The sequence below is a fragment of the Microtus pennsylvanicus genome, chromosome 13 (genome assembly GCF_037038515.1).
Source record: "Microtus pennsylvanicus isolate mMicPen1 chromosome 13, mMicPen1.hap1, whole genome shotgun sequence".
Lineage (NCBI taxonomy): Eukaryota > Metazoa > Chordata > Mammalia > Rodentia > Cricetidae > Microtus > Microtus pennsylvanicus.
Window position 1 is genome coordinate 908,607 of NC_134591.1, and position 19,225 is coordinate 927,831.

The window sequence follows — 19,225 nt, forward strand, 5'->3', positions numbered from 1 at the left end:
TGGAAGATGTAGATCAGCTTGCCTTGGCAGACAGGGGAGAGAGTGGCCATCGCTTGTCTCTTAAAGGGACAAGACAGACTCCTGCCTTTTTATTATACAAAAGAAATGGGAATGTAATGGTCTGTCCTGTCCCTTTAAGAGACAAGCCACGCCCACTCCCCCCACCCCCCGTGGAGGCAAGCTGATCTTCAGCTTCCAACCCGAGTTCCTTCCTTTTTCATCTTTCTCTCTCTCAAAGAGGCAGCTTCTGTCCCTCCCTTATCCCCACTTCTCCCCTTCCCCCTCTCTGTTTCTCTCTCTGTGTGTGTGTCTCTTCTTTCCATAACCCACTAAATAAATAGCCAACTTCACTCTGTATGGTGTGCCTATCTGTCTCAGTCTCTCACCCACCACAGGGCTTCCTGCTCAGGGACCTGCAGCATTTTACTTAAACCATTACAGAAATGGCCAAGTGAAACAGTTGTTGGCCATTGGATACATTGGCTGCTTTGATTAAATTGCCTAGTAGAAAAGATGCAGTGAATTCAATGTGGTTGCATTTCCAAGCCCTAGCTGGAAATAGAAAAGACAAAGGAAGATAAGTATACCACATACATATTTCTGCCAAGGGAGTCTAATTCATTCTTCATCCATGGCTTGGAGTAGAAGTACTGCCTTCATTTGGGGGTGACATAAGAATGTTCTAATCTCAAATAACCAAGGACAGGATGAAATTGATATCTTGCATAAGTTGTGCATTATTTATTATTTCTGATTAAGCAGCAACATGAGCTTAGTGCTCTTATCTCTGCCTACTTGTCAGCTCTTGTCAACACTCTTACATTAAGGGCTTTGATATTCTATCTGGATTACCACCCACAAACGTAAGCTCCAGATAGAATGAGAATCAATGAAAAAGCAGTGAAAGAACAGAGAAATAAACACTGGTACAACTATGGGAAATAGAGTTTTCCCCACAATATAACTATGAACTATAGTGATTCTGATAACATCGAATGCAGTTTATGAATTTCTAGTAACAAAAATCAAAGTATAAAGAATACTAAACAAGCTTGAGGTCCTCATTTACAGTTCTCACCACCCATGTAAAAAGCCAGACTTGTGGAGCATCTGTAGCTCCAGCAGAAGGAAGAGGGATGTTGGAAGGGCTCAGGAGGAGACAGGTGCATCCCAAGCGGTCATTAGCTAGCCACCTTACCTGAATCAGGTGTCTCCTGGTTCAGTGAAGAGAGTCTGTCTTTAAAAGAAAAGGTCGTGATAGAGGAATACACCGAACATTGTCCTCTGGTCTCCAGTACATGTGCACATGCCACTTGCATTCATATACACATGTAAACATGCTTGCATACACCACATACATAAGAATAAAAATGGAAGCTAGAAATGCTCTTTTGAGTTTTCCTTGTGGGAACCATTTCTAGACCATCTATGGTTTTTGGATCAAGACAGCATGTGTTAGCCCTTTTCCACATTGACATCTGGCAGATAGTCTTTGGAGTTAGGAAATATTAAATAAATTATGTTAATGTGTGATTTTTTTCCTTCATGATGCAGTCAATGCTGTATTCAGTAATTCCTGTTTTATTATCATTTACTTATAAATCTTTCTCTGTAGTTTCTTTTATTTTTGTCATCTTTCAAGCTTCTTTTCCTTCGTTTTTAATCTCTTTATTCTTTGACCTCTTCACAGAAGTCTTCGGCATCCAACTTCTGGCAGGGTGCAAGGTGGGTTGCTTTGTCGAACTTCTTTTTCTAAAACTGGGCATGTACTGTGCCAACGAAGCTATGTCCCTAACCCAACTTTTAGTTATATGTATTTTTTTTATTTAAGAATTTACTGTAGAAGAGGACTAGCTAGTGACTGTTTTGTTGTTGTTATTTGTTGGAGAGGGGGTGTTGGGGACAGAACCCAGGGCCTTGCACTTGCCCAGCTTTATTCCACTGAGCTCTGTTCCTAACCTTTAGCAAGTTTTTAAATCCATGAGGCCCTCGAACTCTTTCGGTTATTAGTAGACTATACTAACATGTCTCCAAATTGCAAAAGTCTACTGCTATAGTAAATGAAGATTACATTTTCTCATAGAGATGATAATAAATTTGATTAACTCTGTTCTATATCAGTGTTGGGCTGAGAATCACTCAGTATTAATGGTAAAAATCATCACTTATATTCCAAATCGTTGGTTGACCATCTTTAGAACTCAGATTATTTAATATTTTTACATTTATGTGTATGCGTGTTTTGCATGCATGCACTTCTCTGTACCACTTTCATGCCTGGTGATTGGGTATTGGGTGCCTTTGAAGCTGGAGTTGCAGATGACTGTGAGCCACATCGTGCATGCTGGAAATTGAACATGGGTCTTCTGGGAGTGTAACTGTGGGTCTTAATGGCTAAGCTAGTCATCTGCCCAGGCCTTGGGCTTCAGATTCTTTGAACAGACTTACTCGTGTTTTATTTCCTCAGAATTCCCCACACAGGAGATTGCAGCACAATGTTTATAGAAAGTGTGTACTCTTTGAAATGTTTTGTCAGTGAGGTCTCGGTAGTGTTCTCTACAGTGATGTATCAGGGAGTTGTCAGTGAGGTCTCGGTAGTGTTCTCTACAGTGATGTATCAGGGAGTTGCCACTGTGCAGTTCTAGAGTTGAAACCTGATGCTTTTCCTCCTGTCTGCTCTGATTTCTAACTAGTTACTGGCTACCCATCTCTCAGGACTGTAAACACTAAAATTTATTCTCCTCCTGGAGTCCACAGTAGTTGACCTCCCTGCAAGCATTACATACCTTGAGGAAATGAGCATCTCCTGTGGTTTTCATTTACTCATGATAGTGTTTCCAGTAACGGTAAAGCAGTTTGTTCTGGAGAGCACTGGCGGTCTGTTCATTGCCTGAATAATGATCCCGTTCCTCCTGCTTTATCGCTGTTTATTGGCTGCAGTTATTCATATGCAAAAGTGATTTTGTATAGGACCTATTAGATAAAGTAGAATTTATTACATGATTATTTCTTACATAGTTGTCTAGTTTTCACAGGGTTTTGCAATTTTATTTCCTCTGAATGGCAAAGCCCATGTTCTTGATTGTTATAATGTTTTGCTTACTTGCTATATTGCATACCCACAATGCAAACAGATCTCGGGTTAGCCTAATGTACAGAGGATAAGGAAAGACAGAGCGTGGGGCTGCTTTGTCCCTAGTTGTTGGAAGTGAGTTAGAAAGTTCTTCTGTGTTTTTTATGTTGTCTTCCTCTTGAAGAATTTATCTGCATTGTTGACTTTTCAGGGGTCCTGGCGTCCATGTTAGTCCCTCTTGTACCACTACGTGAGAATACCTGAGATTGAGCAATTTGTAATGAACAGAAACTTGTCGCCCACGGTTCTGGAGTCTGGGAAGTCTTGAGGTGACAACTGGCAAAGGCCTCGCTCGCTGTGTTGTAATGTTGCAGAATATGAAGGTGATAACAATCTTTCCCTGTTACTAAGGCACCAGTCCTAGTATGACAGCAGAGCATTCATGTCCAGAACAGCTCCTAAGGTTCCACAGTTGAATCAGTGCTTTAGGAGGAGCAGACCTTGACACTATAGCAGTTTCCATTGACTGGTAGGGCAGCTCTGGGAAGGTATTCAATAAGTGTAAGCCTAAGAGGAGTTTTTAATGACGTTGTTCAGACATTAGGACATATTCTTTCTCTAGAATCTTCATACTTACACTTTGTCTGGAATTTTCTATGCCCTCAGCTTCATATAACTTGCCTTTTGCATTCTTTAGTTTTCAGCCTATGAACTCCTCTTTGAGAATGGCCTTCCCTAAGCATTCTGGTTATGTTTCCTGTATAACTTTCTCTATACTTGGTTTAGAATTGTTTTTCAGCAATCCACCGCATTACATTTTTAGATTTCTCTCATGATTGGCCATTAGGTGTATGTAGCCACTTACCTTTTACCCATTTACTCTCTCTCTTTAAAATTTTTTCCTTTATTTTTTATGTGTGTGGATATTTTGCCTATATGTATGTCAGTTCACCACATGTGCAATATCCTTGGAGGCCAGAAGAGGATGTTGGGATCCCTGGAACTGGAGTATAGATGATTGTGAACGGCCATGTGGGTTCTGAGAACTGGACCATGCTCTTCCGGAAGAGCAGACAGTGCTCTTAACTGCTGAGGCATCTTTCCAGCTCCATATTTACTCTCAGATCTTTTCCTCCCCCCCCTCTCCGTCCCTTCCTCCCTCCCTCCCTTTCTTCTTTCTCTTCTTCGTCCTCTTCCTCCTCGTTTTATTTATTTTTTTCCTGAGACAGTTTCTCTCTTTGTAGCTCTGGCTGTCCTACTTATTCTGTAAACCAGGCTGGCCTTGAACTCACAGAGATCCTCCTGCCTCTGCCTCCCAAGTGCTTAGATTAAAGGTGTACTCCACCACTTTCTGACTCAAATATTTTTTGACTGTCTACTGTAAGTACGAACAGTCCTGGCCCTTCCCCTAACTTTAAAACAAATAGTGTTAGTTGAATATAATCAATCCTCATTATTCCCAGCTAAGTTGCAGCAAGAAAACATGTCACTTCTTGCTTTGGTTCTCACGTTATAGACTAGTATAATTTTTGTGGTCTGTGTACTCCCATGTGCTCTTGTTCTTTGCACTGGCTCCAACTGTTCTATTAAAATGTTGTAGTGGTTCTTAGCAGAAGCTGACTGTGATGGGCCTTACGTGTTTGATAAACTTTGTTCTGGCATTGTTTATAGTGCTGTTGACCATGGGTTCAATGCTAATGAATCAACAGTGTGCATATATTGACATGTTTGAAACAAAAGTTATGTACTTGATTGGTTGTCAAAAATTAAATGAGCAGATGTTAGTGAAAGCGTAATTCAGTCCTTCATCTAGGGAGCAGGGGAACAGTTCATTTGCTGAAGGAGCAGTGACTTTACAGAACAGAACTACCACAGGAATGAGACATGAGGAATGCTCCTTCCTCGATGCTGGAGATCAAAGCCAGGACCTCTTCTGTTCGAGGCAAGCCCTTCTGCTGAGCCCTTGCTTTGTAATTTTGCTGTTGTTTTTGTTGCTTCTGTTATTGTGAGACGGAGGCTTCTTGTGTAACTCTGGCTAGGCTTGACCTCTGTGTAGTCCATATTAGCTTCACAGTGCCTCTGACGTCTGGAGTGCTGAGGTCACTGGCAAGGTTGGTGTTTTCTGAAGGAATTGAAAGACAAGTAGTGGGTTTAGAGGCTAGCACAGGATGAAAGTGGAAGAGAAAGACACCTGAATCTAATGCCTTTTAGAGGCTGCACTGAAGAGTTTAATTTTGGAATGTATAATGGCAGTGCATTGGAAATTTTTAAGCAGGGAGTGAGGTGACCTGCTTTATGTTTTGAATGGTAGTCTGTCTTCTGTGAGGAGAGGGTTTTGAAGTGGTGAAGTGGATTTGGAATTTAATTATGGTCATTATAGTTTAACAATAGCTGAGTCTGCCTGAATTTGCTTCTAGATGGTTTCACTGTTGTCATTTGCCTTCTTTTCTGCTCTACTTCTGTAACTTTGTCCAGATCATTCTGCCTTGTCCTTGTCCTACTGTGAGTTCAGGGAGTACATCCTGTTGAAGTCACTACCATTGTCTTGCTCTCCTTAACCCCCTCACACCATGACTGCCCAGACCTCTTGATGACCTGGTGTCTGCCTGCATATCGGTCAGTGCCCATCACCATGCCTTGCTTAGTATTTAGTTTCCTACTGATACAACCACCCTCGCCCCATACACATACCTCACTTGTTAGGGCGTGTTTACCCTGCTTTTGCTCATTTACCATCCTGGTGTGTGCAGTGGAGTAAGAGTGCTCCTAATGCACTGCCCCATGGCACCCAAAACAAGAACTTTAGACTTACTCAATTTGTATTGATTCTCATTTGTATATTAATGTCTCCTCACTATTAGACTCAGTATGGTAGAGTTTTTATTTTGGGAATGTGGGAAAGACGTAGTAAGTGTTTTTTGGATAGATCGATTTATAGTTGTCAGTTAAAATGCATTGTGTGATATGTGGAAGAGTGGCACATGGCACAGCATGCTTGTGGAAGTCAGAAGAAAACTTTGAAGTGGTTTTCTCTTTCTGCCTTTAGGATTTTAGGGATTGAACTCAGGTCATAGAGCTGTCATGGCAAGCCCCTTTACTTGCTGAGCCACCTTTGACTCCAATCATTGCTAATTTGTTGGCCAGAATTAATTAATAGTTTTTCTTGATAGCATCTTTTGGTGAATGAAAATATAAAGGAATGGTGATGAGTAGCAGGAGTAAAAATGGTATTACAAAAGTATATGCTTATTTATTTATTCCAAAACTGCCTATTGAATGGGGCTGGGAAATGGCTCAGAGGTTAAAAGTACGGGCTGCTCTTTTAGAGGACCTGAGAGAACCCTAGTGTTCCATCTCCAGTATGTGGGACATGTGGGGCATAGCTCTCACAACCATCTGTAGCTCCAGAGGATCCAACACCCTCTTCTGGCTACTATGTGCACCAAGCATGCCTGTGGTACGTTGACATACATACAGACAAAACACCCATATGCAAGAATACCAATAAAAATTGAAAAACTTTATTGAATGACATAATATGTTCTAACAGTGGGATACAGTGAGCCAAACAGTTTCTTATTCTGTTGGAATTAAGATGTATATGAACGGTATCTGCCAATATGCAATATGTCATTTCCATCTAATATGTACAATATAGTAATGTTACATATAGATCAGATCTCAAGGTCTAGACTACTTTGAGAGTTGTAGGAAGTTATGCTAGTTGAGAGTTCCCGTGTATAAGATGCTTCGATCTATTTTATGTTAGTGTGATGTCTATGTCAGTGAACCAACATTGATAAATGAAAGCCATCTGAAGTCTATACTTTATTCAGATATTCTTACTTTTAACCTCATAATAATTCTCACTTTGTCTCCTTTTGGCCAGTGGCCCCCTACCACCTCCCATGATGCCATATAACACTTGTTCCTCATGACTTCTCTGAACTGTAACCGTCTTTTAGGATGTTTTTGATGACTTTGAGGAGACACTGATAACGTATTCTAGAAAACACTGTCATCCCTCAGTCTGGGATCACCTTATACTCTTCTCCCATGCTAGAGTTCTTGGGAATAGGAACAGTGGTAAAAATGTCTTTTAAATTTTCGTTTTTAAATATTTATTTTGTGCGTACACGCGTGCATGCACTCACCTGCATTTGTGTGCCACATACAAATGTGGAATTAAGAAGATGGTTTGTGAGAGTTGGCTAGTTGGTTCTCACCGTCACCGTGTGGGTTCTAGGGATCAGGCAGAGAACACCTTGACTCACTGAGTTCTCCTGCTGCCCGTGAATGTCATCCTTATCATATTGTACCAATGGGACATGATCTCAGCATGAATTAGCACTGTCAGCTCCCTGGCTGGGGTGGTGTTTCATGGGTCTTGCATGTTTGTCTTTCCCCCACCTACTTTGCTTTTTGGAAGAAGCAGCCTATACTGCATGGGTGAGGAGCTGTACTTCACCTTCTTGAGGTGGCAGCATCTATATAAATTCTTTAAAATTCTGTACAGTAGAATTAGCTTTTTTCTACTAGTAAATCACAAATTTATTTCTGTTAGTATGGACATATATAGATACCTCTAAATTGAAACATTCCCCAGGGATAGGGGAGTGGAGCTTGGTAGACTAGGTGCAGTAGTTACTTTCCTATTCCTGTGATAAATATCTAAAACAACTTTTTAGAGATAGAGGGGTTTTTTTTTGTTATTGTCGCTTACTGTTTCAGAGGGAAGGCACTGCAGCAAGAGGTTGGAACAGGAAGCTAAGCTGCACATCTTGACCACAAATTGGGAGGGAGGGAGGAAATTGGGTGAGTCTTTAAATTTTCAAAGCCCACCTCCAGTGATGTAATAATTATATCAAAGCCCCTGGTCCTAAATGTTTCATATCTTAGTTACTTTTCTGTTGCTGTGATGAAACACCAGGACCAAGGCAAATTACCAAAAAGCAGAAAAAAAAAATTTAGTTGAGCTTATTGTTTCAAAGGGTTAGAGTCCATGATGAGAGAGCAAAGAAATGGTGACAGGAAGAGTTGAGAACCCAAATCTCAAAAATTATTAAGCAGTAGGCAGAAAGAGAAAGGGAGGGAGAGGAGGCAGAGAGACAGGCAGAGTTCAAAAGACTTGGCCAATTCCCTGTGGAAACCTCTTCCAACAAGACCACACCTCCTAATCCTTCACAAACTAACCCTTTAACTGGAGACCAAGTGTTCAAATAGCCAAACTTATGGGGGGGGGCAGGGAATTTACAACACTTTACAAGACTTGGGCGCACCACCCTTGAAGTAAATAATCGCTAGGGTGAACAAAGAGACTTCATCGAGACTGCCTGTGTTAATTGGGCCTTTTGGTCATTTTGTTGCTTTTGAGTAACCTATGCTCCTATGATTAGCGCCAGTAAACTCTGGTTCAATGATCTGCTCTTGAGTACAATTTCTCTGATATGTGTGTTTCCTTTTGGGGTAGGAAAAGTCACATAACATGTGGCTACTCTGAGTTAGAATCTAATATTACTTTATTTTCTTGCTCAAACTGTTGAGAGCGCTTGAGTTGGCTCCTCAGTCCCTTTGCTATGCTCATCAGTCTGTTTTTTTTTTTTTGAGCTTTTTCTCCCCCTGGTTCTATGAGGTACTCAGCTGTCAGTTTGGAAAATTTAGATATTTTCGGCGATTTTGAGTAGGATTTTGGTTATGTGGATTTGCCTATATGAACCAGAGTGTTAATAGATTGAAATATTTTTAATATTGCTGGACATGGTGGTACACTCCTTAATCCCAGCAGTCTGGAAGCAGATGCAGACTGATCTATGAGTTTGAGGCCAACCTGGTTTACATAGTAAGTTCCAGAGAAGCTGTCTTGGAAAACAAAGCCAAAATGATTTTTTTCCAGTATTGAATTTTTTTGGTGATTATTTGTATGACTTTCTCACAGGTGAAAGTATAGATAATTACAAATTATCCTTAAATACGTGTTTGTGACCACAGGTTTTGTTTGTTTGGTTGGTTTGGTGTATTTTCTGTTTGTTTCTTTCTTTGTTTTGGTTTTTGTTGTTGTTGGTGGTGTTGTTTTTTTGTTTTGTTTTGTTTTGTCAGGATCTGCACGTTTATTTTGCTCAATGTACGACGGCTACCTAGTGACTCACATTCATGAATATTCCATCACTTAGGAAAACTGCTAAGAATGGTCCATGTGCGAAATAATTCCTTAGCGAAACACGGAGTTGGGGGGAAATCACTTGATTAGACCTTAAAGTAGTTCACTGCATACATGACGAGAAAGCACAGTCAATCGGAGAGTGTCTGCGGCGTTCTCCTGCACTGCAATAGTTAGAATTTCACCATGACAAACACCAGACATTAAGAGTAAGCTAACACTGGTGTTTCTTTAGTTCCCTCCCCCCGAAAAACAAAATATAGAACTGCATGTCACTATAGCAACATCCAAAACAGATGAATTTGTTACAATCATTATTTGGTAAAGCAAACTTTACCCTGAAAGAAAAAAAAAGTTTAAAAAATGTTGAAGTCTTAGTTTCTTTGTCATAGGAATACGTAACACCTACAGTATAAGTTAATAAATGTCATAGGAATACATAAGTATCAGTATAAGTATACTACAGTATAAGTTAATAAATGTCAAGCTGCCACATAGAGATGCAACGCCAGCATGCACAAACACTGTATCAATAGGACGGAGGAGCAGCCGTGGCACTGGAGACAGCGTCATAGGCATGTGCGCTTCTCAACAGTAACGGAGAGGAGAAGAAACCATCCAAGCTCAAACATCAGGTCCTGCTCTTCCCTCTTCAGTTCTACCCTCTCACATGACTTTTCTAGAACGCAGCCAGGGTCAAGGCTGACACTGAAAGAGAAACTAGGTTTTGCAATTTCAGTAGGTCATTTCCAAACACCACAGGCGGGACAAGGACATGCTCACTGCGGACAGAAACAGACTAGGTATGAAAGACCCTCTGGACACCCCCCCCCCAGAACCCGCAGCTGGCCTGCTCCCATGAGAACATCCTGTTCGCTTGAGACCCTCAGGACCCTCTCAGGACCTGCAGCTAGCCGGGCTCTCATGAGAACATCCCGTTTGCTTAGGGAAACAGGATGCCTATAGTCAGCACATGTGCCCAACTTAGAATATCAGCAATTCACAAAAGAAACAATTCCCCCTATGAAAGATCCCAGCTTAGCTGCTGTAACGTCATTCCACAAGGCTTTTGACGAACAATGTAAGTGCAGAGTGAGGTCAGGGCCCCTGGCTGCCAAGCAGGATATCTGTATCTATAGAATAGGACAGGACATCAATTAACAGGAAGTCTGTTGCCATACATCTGTGCTGGGAAAGGAAGAACCAAAAGAGGAACAGGGTATCTGTTCCTATACATCTGTGCTGGGAAAGGAAAAACCACCTATGCCCCTTGCCCCATTCCAACTGACCACTAACCACGCATTTGCTTCTGTAATCTGCTTCTGCTGCCCTCTTTGCTATAAAAAGACCTTCCCCCAGTCTGCAGGCGCGCAAGTCCTCCGAAAGACTTGCTGCCCGCAGGTACCTGTGTTTACTCAATAAAACCTCTTGCTAATTGCATCCTGTGGCCTGGTCTCAGAGTGTCCTGGTTCTGGGGTCTTCATCAGAGAGGAAAGGTCCTCTCTGAGGATCTTTCAGGTAAAGCCCCACTGACCCCTCTGTCCATGGCGGCTCTGGCGGCCAAGCTTCCTCCAGCCGTTCTTCCGTGGGCCTTGGTTAGTGGGTCCTTGCGCACTAACAAAGGAGGGGCCTCTGAGGAAAGGCATACTGGGGCTGTCAGACGGACATCACCAGCATCCTACTAGGGCACGCACTCCGTAAGTGGAAGCTTGGTTTTGGTATGAGAAAAGGTGGCTGCCAGGTCTTTGTCTGAACATGAGGAAACCAAGTCTGGGGTGCTGCCCATCCTGGGATTCCACGCGACCATGGATCCTCTAGAAGACAAACTGCACACTCTCCATGCAACAAGGCATGTGTTTGGGTAACTTATCCACAGTGAGAATGAGGGACCTAGGACTCTAAGGGAGACGGACCAAGTAGGACATAGCAGCATAGCTTCCATCAATGTCACATGTACAGTGACCTCACGATTGAGACGCCCATCTCCAGCATCTATGCTTTCATTCAAAAGGAAAACAGGAAGGCTCAGATGAGACAGGAGCTGAGCACTGCCCCCTGGTGAGCACTGCCCCTGGTGAGCGAGAGCATCAGCTACCCTTCACCAAGCACTTGGAGAAGGAGTGCTGGGCCGTGGGAAGGGGACAAGGACAACTGACCTGGGGACTGGGCTCCCACCCTGGACAGGCTTGAGTGAAGCTGTCTCTTCCCAGTGGGTTTCCTGCTGGCTCAGCTGCTTGCACCTGACGCTCCTCTTTCTTGATGACCACCCAGCCCTACACTCTAATCCAGTGGCCTCGAGACACCTGCACGCTGCCAGCACGAGGCGCGGGGGAGACTCAGTGCTGAGAAATTAAGACAGGCAGTGACTGAGGAAGGAGCCCCGGCTGCTGGAGAGCGGAGTCTCTGAAAATACCAACATGAGAAACGACATACAGACCTGATTCTTCTCCATCTTCTCTGTGTGTGCTGCTTAACAGTTTCTGTTTGTGATGGGCTTAACTTAAAGAGTTTAAAAAAAAAAAAAAGAAAGAAAGGTATCCACGGCCAGTCACCTGCCAAGCACCCATTAACCACACCTAAGAGGAAGTTCTGATTCTCAGCATGAAGGAGCCAAGGAACCGTCAGACCAACCTGGATTACAGATGCAAAGCTGAGCTGACGAAGAAAAACCCAGAACCAATGGATTGATGTCGTGTATGGCTGTCATGTAGAAATACTGTAAACTAGAATTTAGTGTTAATACTGTTAACCTATCAGACTTCAGTCTCAGGGCCAGGCCTGACCCGTCAGTAAAGCTTGTGTTTTCCACAATAAGCCTGTCCACTTGGGCAATCTAAACTATGCTTTCTCTGGTAGAGATCACCCTGGGGAAAGGGGAAACAAAACAAAACAAAACCAAACAAAAACCCAGCACAGCCACAACAGAGAGAAAACAGCCAAGCTGAAGAGGAGAGCGTATGGACGCAAGAATCCTTCCTGGAACCACAGAACACACTGAATGAGGGCCATCCGTCTCTGGTTTCTCTTCTCATCTTAAAACCCTACCGTCTAGCAATAAGTTAAACTAAAGGCAGACAGCTCCACTTGCACGAACCTGCACAACAGTCCGGGTGCCCGTGTGAGGCTGCTACTCCGATACCAGCACAGCAAGCCTGACTTTCCACTAGTGGTATTTTGGCAAAAATGTCAAAGAGGCAATCAAAGACAGTCGTGGGTTTCTCCCTGGGAAGGTCAGCCCTCCCTTTCCCCTCCCCTACCCGACCCCCAACTCATGGGAAAAAAATAAAGACTGCAGTAGTAGCATCAGCGTGCACTGCCAGTCCACCTGGGCCTTAATTGTTGCCTTTGCCGCCGTCATCATCTTGCTGGTCGTTCCTCCAGAGCGTTAGTTTGTCTCGGAGGAGCTGCATGATCAGAGTGAAGTCCTTGTAGGAGTCCTCATTCAGTGTCGAGCTCGGCGATGGCATCATTGGTCTTGGCCAGGTGGCACGCCTGCTCCGGGGCATTCTGGATCTCGTAGTAGAAAACGGAGTAGTTAAGCGCCAGGCCCAGCCAGATGGGGTGGGTGGGAGTAGTTAAGCGCCAGGCCCAGCCAGATGGGGTGGGTGGGAGTAGTTAAGCGCCAGGCCCAGCCAGATGGGGTGGGTGGGAGTAGTTAAGCGCCAGGCCCAGCCAGATGGGGTGGGTGGGAGTAGTTAAGCGCCAGGCCCAGCCAGATGGGGTGGGTGGGAGTAGTTAAGCGCCAGGCCCAGCCAGATGGGGTGGGTGGGCTGCATGTGCTCCTTGCTGATCCGTGGGCTTCGCTGTAGGCCTTCTCAGACGACTCCACCACGGTCGCCCTTTTCTTCCCAGTGGCCACTTCAGCCAGGTAGCGGTAATAGTCCCCTTTCATCTCCAGGTAGAACACCTTGCTCTCATACTGGGTCTCGCTGCAATTCTTGATCAGGTAGTTGTCCAGCAGGCTCAGCACATCCTGGCACACGGCCTCCAGCTCCTTCTCGATCTTCTCCCGGTAGGCGCGGACCATCTCTATCTTCATCTCATTGCCGTCCGCGGAGGTCTTCTGCTCGATGCTGCTGATGACCCTCCAGGAGGAGCGGTGAGCCCCCACCACGTTCTTGTAGGCCACTGACAGGAGATTCCGCTCCTCGTTGGACAGCGGTTCATTCAGCTCTGTCACGTTCTTCATGGACGCAGCCATATCATCGTAAGCGCTCCGCCTGCTCGGCCAGCCGGGCTTTCTGCACCAGTCGCTCGCGGTCCACCATCTTAGCTGGGCTGAAGCGGGTGGGCTGGAAAGAAGGAAACCGAAGACCGCCTTGAAGGGCTTTAGGGAAAGAGAGAGGCGGCTTGGAGCTTGTGTGTCGGAGGGCCAACCCACGAAGCAAGCTGCTCAGGCGACGACTCGCAGGAGGCGGCACGAGATGCGACCGAGGGACCAGGCACAAGGAGGCTCTGTTTTGTTTTTTTTTAAGACAGGGTTTCTCTGTGTAGCTCTGGTTGTCCTGGAACTCCCTCTGTGGACCAGGTTGGCCTCGAACTCACAGACATTCATTGCCTCTGCCTTCTGAGTGCTGTGGCCACAATTTTATGCTTCCAGATTGTTTCACATACAAGTTTCACTTTCCAAGTCACGTTAGAGAAGCTTGATGTCACTCTGGTTTCGGGAGCTGAGCCGATATTATCATGCTAGAAGAGCCCCAGTGATTGCTTGGTCTAACAACGGACCGCACAGTGTTTAGTCTAACAACGGGCTGCACAGTGTTTAGTCTAACAGCGGACTGCACAGTGTTTAGTCTAACAACGGACTGCACAGTGTTTAGTCTAACAACGGGCTGCACAGTGTTTAGTCTAACAACGGGCTGCACAGTGTTTAGTCTAACAACGGGCTGCACAGTGTTTAGTCTAACAGCGGACTGCACAGTGTTTAGTCTAACAACGGACTGCACAGTGTTTAGTCTAACAGCGGACTGCACAGTGTTTAGTCTAACAACGGGCTGCACAGTGTTTAGTCTAACAACGGACTGCACAGTGTTTAGTCTAACAACGGACTGCACAGTGTTTAGTCTAACAACGGACTGCACAGTGTTTAGTCTAACAGCGGACTGCACAGTGTTTAGTCTAACAACGGGCTGCACAGTGTTTAGTCTAACAGCGGGCTGCACAGTGTTTAGTCTAACAACGGGCTGCACAGTGTTTAGTCTAACAACGGACTGCACAGTGTTTAGTCTAACAACGGACTGCACAGTGCTTGGTCTAACAACGGATTGCACAGTGCTTGGTCTAACAACGGACTGCACAGTCATGCTTGCCAGAAGTTAAGTTCAGCTTTTAAAAGCTGGGGTTCTTAATTTGTTTTTTCTCTAGCTAAATATTTCAGAGTCTGTTCTGAAACTGTCAATAATTTCATTATATACTCATGCCCTGCTTCTCCTGAGATATGCTGGTAGAGTAGCGTATGTAGCGGTGTGGTGCAGACTTCACCACAGCTTTCCCTGAAGGAAACTGGACTAGAAGGGAAAAGCCAAGTATTACTCATTGTTGGGCCAAAGTTATCTCAGGGCCTGCAACTTGAGGTATAGGACAGAAAAAAGCCTGACTTGACTTTGAGTGAGGGAGGGCTTGGCTGCCTATCATTGGATGGAGGGACCTCCACATCACACCATGTCACTTAAGCTATATAAGCTGATGCTCACAGTAATAAACTGCGTTCCTGCATGACTCGACTCCCTATTGTGGCTGATTGTCCTGCATAGTGGGGCTGCGGAATGGGCAGATAGCGCACTCACCTTTCCCTGGGGAATAAGGAGGCCTAGCAATGACTAGGGGAATACTGGGGCTCAGGAAGCCTGGCAACTGGGGGCTCAAAGAAGCCAGCAACTAGTGAATCCTTTCATTAGACAATGTGATCCTGATTTTTTGCTTTCAGAGTAGAAATAAGTTGTTATTATTATATAAAGAGAAAGTGGGAGCTTTTTATTATTTTAATTTAGGGAGAATTACGGAAAGAACAAAGTTTGTTGTATCCCCTTGGGTTTTACTCTAAATACTGAAATTTAGAAAGCCTTTTGAAAATAGTCCATAATTCTAGTTGGTTTTCTGTATTATTAACTGACTCATTTTCATAACGCTTTAACCTTTACAGGTAGAAAGGTCAGCATTCAGTATGGGGTCTGGCTTCACCGGAGTGTCTGTTTAGGATTGAAACCTGTCACCACTATGCTGTCAAGCACCCTGAAGAGATAATCTTATATTCCTCTCTTAGGAGACTGGTAGCCTCAATAGACTCCTCCGGGGACCTTTAGGAGTAAAAGTGCCTACCCTTCATTGTCTAGCTACCTCTAGTTTCTCCACTTCTAGTGGTGAGGGGGCGTGAGGAATGTTCATGACTCAGTCTTAGAAGCTACAGAGTTACCTTTTCAGGCTGTTGCTTTTAACTATATATAGTTTAAAAGCAATGTTCCAGTCTTCAGCTATGTTCAAATTAGTGCAATTAAAGATGGATTTTAAATTTTCTAGTAAACTAAACTCCCTACTTTGTTCTTTCCACCTATGCTTGTTTTTTTTTTCTTTTTTAATGAACAGTTCTTTTTAAGTTAACATTTATAAACATATTCAAAGACGCCCTTTCTCATAAAATGGCCCTTGTGGTAGTGGCCAGTGCCCTGCCTTGTCTTCTTTGTATCTGGGCAATGTGTGTTAGAGAGTAGAGTCCAGAGGATCATTTCCTTGCGGCAGTATTGGTGCAGTGTGTTCTACCTGTATGTAGAACAGTGAAGGGACTTGGGAGGCAGAGGCAGGCGGATCTCTGTGAGTTCGAGACCAGCCTGGTCTACAAGAGCTAGTTCCAGGACAGGCTCCAAAAGCACAGAGAAACCCTGTCTCGAAAAACCAAAAAAAAAAAAAAAAAAAAAAAAGAACAGTGAAGGGGTTGTCATAGCATCTGGTGGTCTCCAGCTGCAGGTAGGGTTGTAACACTAAACACTGGGCCAGCATTTGTATAGTCTTGTTTTCTAGTGTTTGTGGGATTAGTTCCTGTGGTTCCTGCAGAGTTCCACAGTGCAGCGCAAGTAGGCAAGTGCTCCTGTCAGCAGAATGCCTGTGAAGTTGTCAGAATGGGATTTGCCGGTGTATTGGCCTGATAACCAACAACTGTATAAAGCACCTCTATTTTTTTTCATAATAGCCATCAACATAGCCATTAAGAACAGATGTAACCTCTTGTCTGTTGATCCACAAAATTGTTTCAAAGTTAAAAAAATAGCATATTATATAAGAAATATAATCTGAAATCTACATAAATTCCTTTTTATAATCTCTGTGTGTGCACGCAGTGTGTTTTGTTTGTACATGTGCGTATGATGTGTGCATGCGTGTATGTTTGTAAAATAGCTTCCATTCTCATCTTTTTTGGTGTAGGGGGGCATGGTTGTCTTTCCACTCTGTGGGCTCAGGGGATCAAACTCGGGTTGCCAGGTGTGATGGCAAGTGTCTTTACCTGCCTTTACTTTTGAAGACAGAATCTCACTGTATCGCTCAGGCTAGCTTTGAACTTGCTTTGTAGCCCAGACTGACACTAAACTTTTACGTTTCCTTCTTGGCCCTCCTGAGTGCTGGAATTACAGGCTGGTTCTGACAGGTCTAGCTTCTCCTACTTTAAGTAATGGGTTGTTAAATGCATATAGTTAGTTGCTGTTGTTTTTTTAGGGTAACTTGTTAAAAGAAGAAATTCTGGGTCATTTTAGGTACTAGTCACTTTATTGAACTATATCTCAAGGTTATTTTTCATAAAGCTACATGTCCAGGGGGTATCCTCACCATATGATCCTAGAACCAAAAGAGGCATTTAGGCAACATAGAAGAACCACTAGTAAACCACAGGGCCTCTGGTTTCACTTTTCTTCTCAGCACTAATTTTTTATCCTATGTAAAATTTGTTATTAAATTTAGTTATTTGTACATATGCATGCATGTGTACATGCTAGCATGTATATGTCAAGGTCAGAGAGTCAGAGCTGGTCACTTTATGTATTCCCATATGAGTCCTGGGATCAAATTTGGGTTGTCTGGCTTCATGGCAAGCACCTTTACTTGCTGAGCCATCCCGTCAGCCCAAAATATTCTTTTCTCTTCTTCCTCTTCCTTTGCCTTCCCCCTTTTCTGCACCCCTCCTGTTTCTTATTTACGTGTGTGTAGGGAGGTGAGCATGTGGAGGTTAGAGTAGTTGTTCATCTTCCAGAAGGTCAGTTCTGAGGATCTAATGCAGGTTATCAGAATTGGGGGCAAACGCCTTTACTCACTGATCTATATTGTCGGTCTCCACTTGATTTTTAAAAAATTATGTATGTGTCCTCTGGTTGTGGTGTCATATGGCTTTAATCCTAGCACTCAGTGTGCATAAGTGGACCTCTGAGTTTGAGGCAAGCCTGTTCTACATAATGAGTTCAAGACCAGCTGAGCTACATAGACCTGCCTCAAAAACACATACGTACATGCATATACACATACACACAAATGCATACGTAAAGTATATTGTGTGTGGCAGAGGTGGCAGATTCCTTGGAGCTGGAGTTAGAGGGTTCAGAGCCACCTGGTATGGGTTCTGGGAACCAAATAGGAGATGATTTGTGAACAGGTTGCACATAAAGGAATTTGACTGCTTTTTTTCCCCCTCACATTTTCATTCTCCTTGCAAACAGCTGCTACTTTCAGTGAATAGCTGAATGTAATGGAAACCTTTGGCTCTATCACAAGTGAACATTAAGAGAAACTGATATTCTCCCATGAACATGCAGGATAAGGAAATAGTGGGGTCTCTTTAAGAGACAAGCCACGCCCACTCCCTTCCCTTTATGCCTAGGCAAGCTGATTTTCAGCTTCCAGCCTGGAGTCCCTCCTTTTCTGTCTCTCTCAAAGAGGCAGCTTCTGTCTCTCCCTTCTCCCCATCCCCCCTTTTCTGTCTCTGTCTCTCTGTCTCTGCTCTTCCCCCTTCTCCCTTTCCCCTCCATAACCCACTAAAAAATATTCAATCTCGCTCTGCATGGTGTGCCTATCCCTCTGCCGCTACATGGCTCCCTGCCCGGGACCAGCTGCCTTCGGAGACCTGCTCTGTGGTCTCATGGCATGCCCATCTGTCTGTCTCTCCTCAGGAGGCTGACTGCCCCATCAAGGTCTCTCACCCACCACACAGCTCCCTGCCTGGGACTCGCTGCCCCTCATGGCCCACTGTAGCCTGCAGCCCGCTGCCTGTTGCCACTTCGGGGACCTGTGGCTTAGTATCATGGTCCACTACATGCCACAACTTAGGGGACCTGTGGCATGGTCTCGGGACCCGCTGCCTGATGCAGCCACTTGGGGATCCCCAGCATTTTACTTTGACGATTACATTGGTGCTCCCTGACTCATCCAGGCTCTCCATGTTTCCTCCTGCCCGCAGGTGGGCCAGCTGAGGATGCATGAAACTCTAGGCTTGAGAATTTGATTTCTTTACAACAGTTCTCCATTCCATCTGCCTGAGTGTGATTTCTATGCCTACCACCAGCTTTGATTGGTGATTTCCCCCATTCTGGTCAGCTTAACTGTTTCTCTGAACCCGAAGAATTGACCATCAAGCTCCCGTAAATCTTCTGGTGTTCCTAGAAATGGGGGACAGCTCCCAACCACGGTCATTATGGCTATGGTTGAGCCCTTTGCTGACATTCATTTCTGGATTGCTTACCTTAGCTGAAAACGTGACTGGACGACCTGGGGTCAGTTCTCTCGTGCCAGCACTGTACACACTGTGTGGTGCATTCGACTGGGGGCCCAGTGTTCCTTGGACTTTTCTTTCTCTTTTTTTCTTTTTTGTTTCTTTGCTTTTTTCCCCCACCGCCATGAAAGGCTACTTGGAGTGGCCTCTGGCCTCTCTGGCTTCTGAATCGCCCTGACCGGAGCCAGTCAGGCTTAACACTCCACCTGGGAGCGGGGGACCCTCTCCCACATTTCCTGCAGCATTT

At 44.4% G+C, this 19,225-nt stretch overlaps 1 protein-coding gene and 1 pseudogene across 3 annotated transcripts in view; one reads left to right on the forward strand and one right to left on the reverse strand.

Moving 5' to 3' along the window:
* Kiaa1958 (KIAA1958 ortholog) overlaps positions 1-19,225 on the forward strand; it is a 178,700-nt gene that overhangs the window by 50,689 nt on the left and 108,786 nt on the right. The window lies entirely within an intron of this gene.
* On the reverse strand, positions 12,926-13,606 carry LOC142833572 (14-3-3 protein gamma pseudogene; annotated as a pseudogene).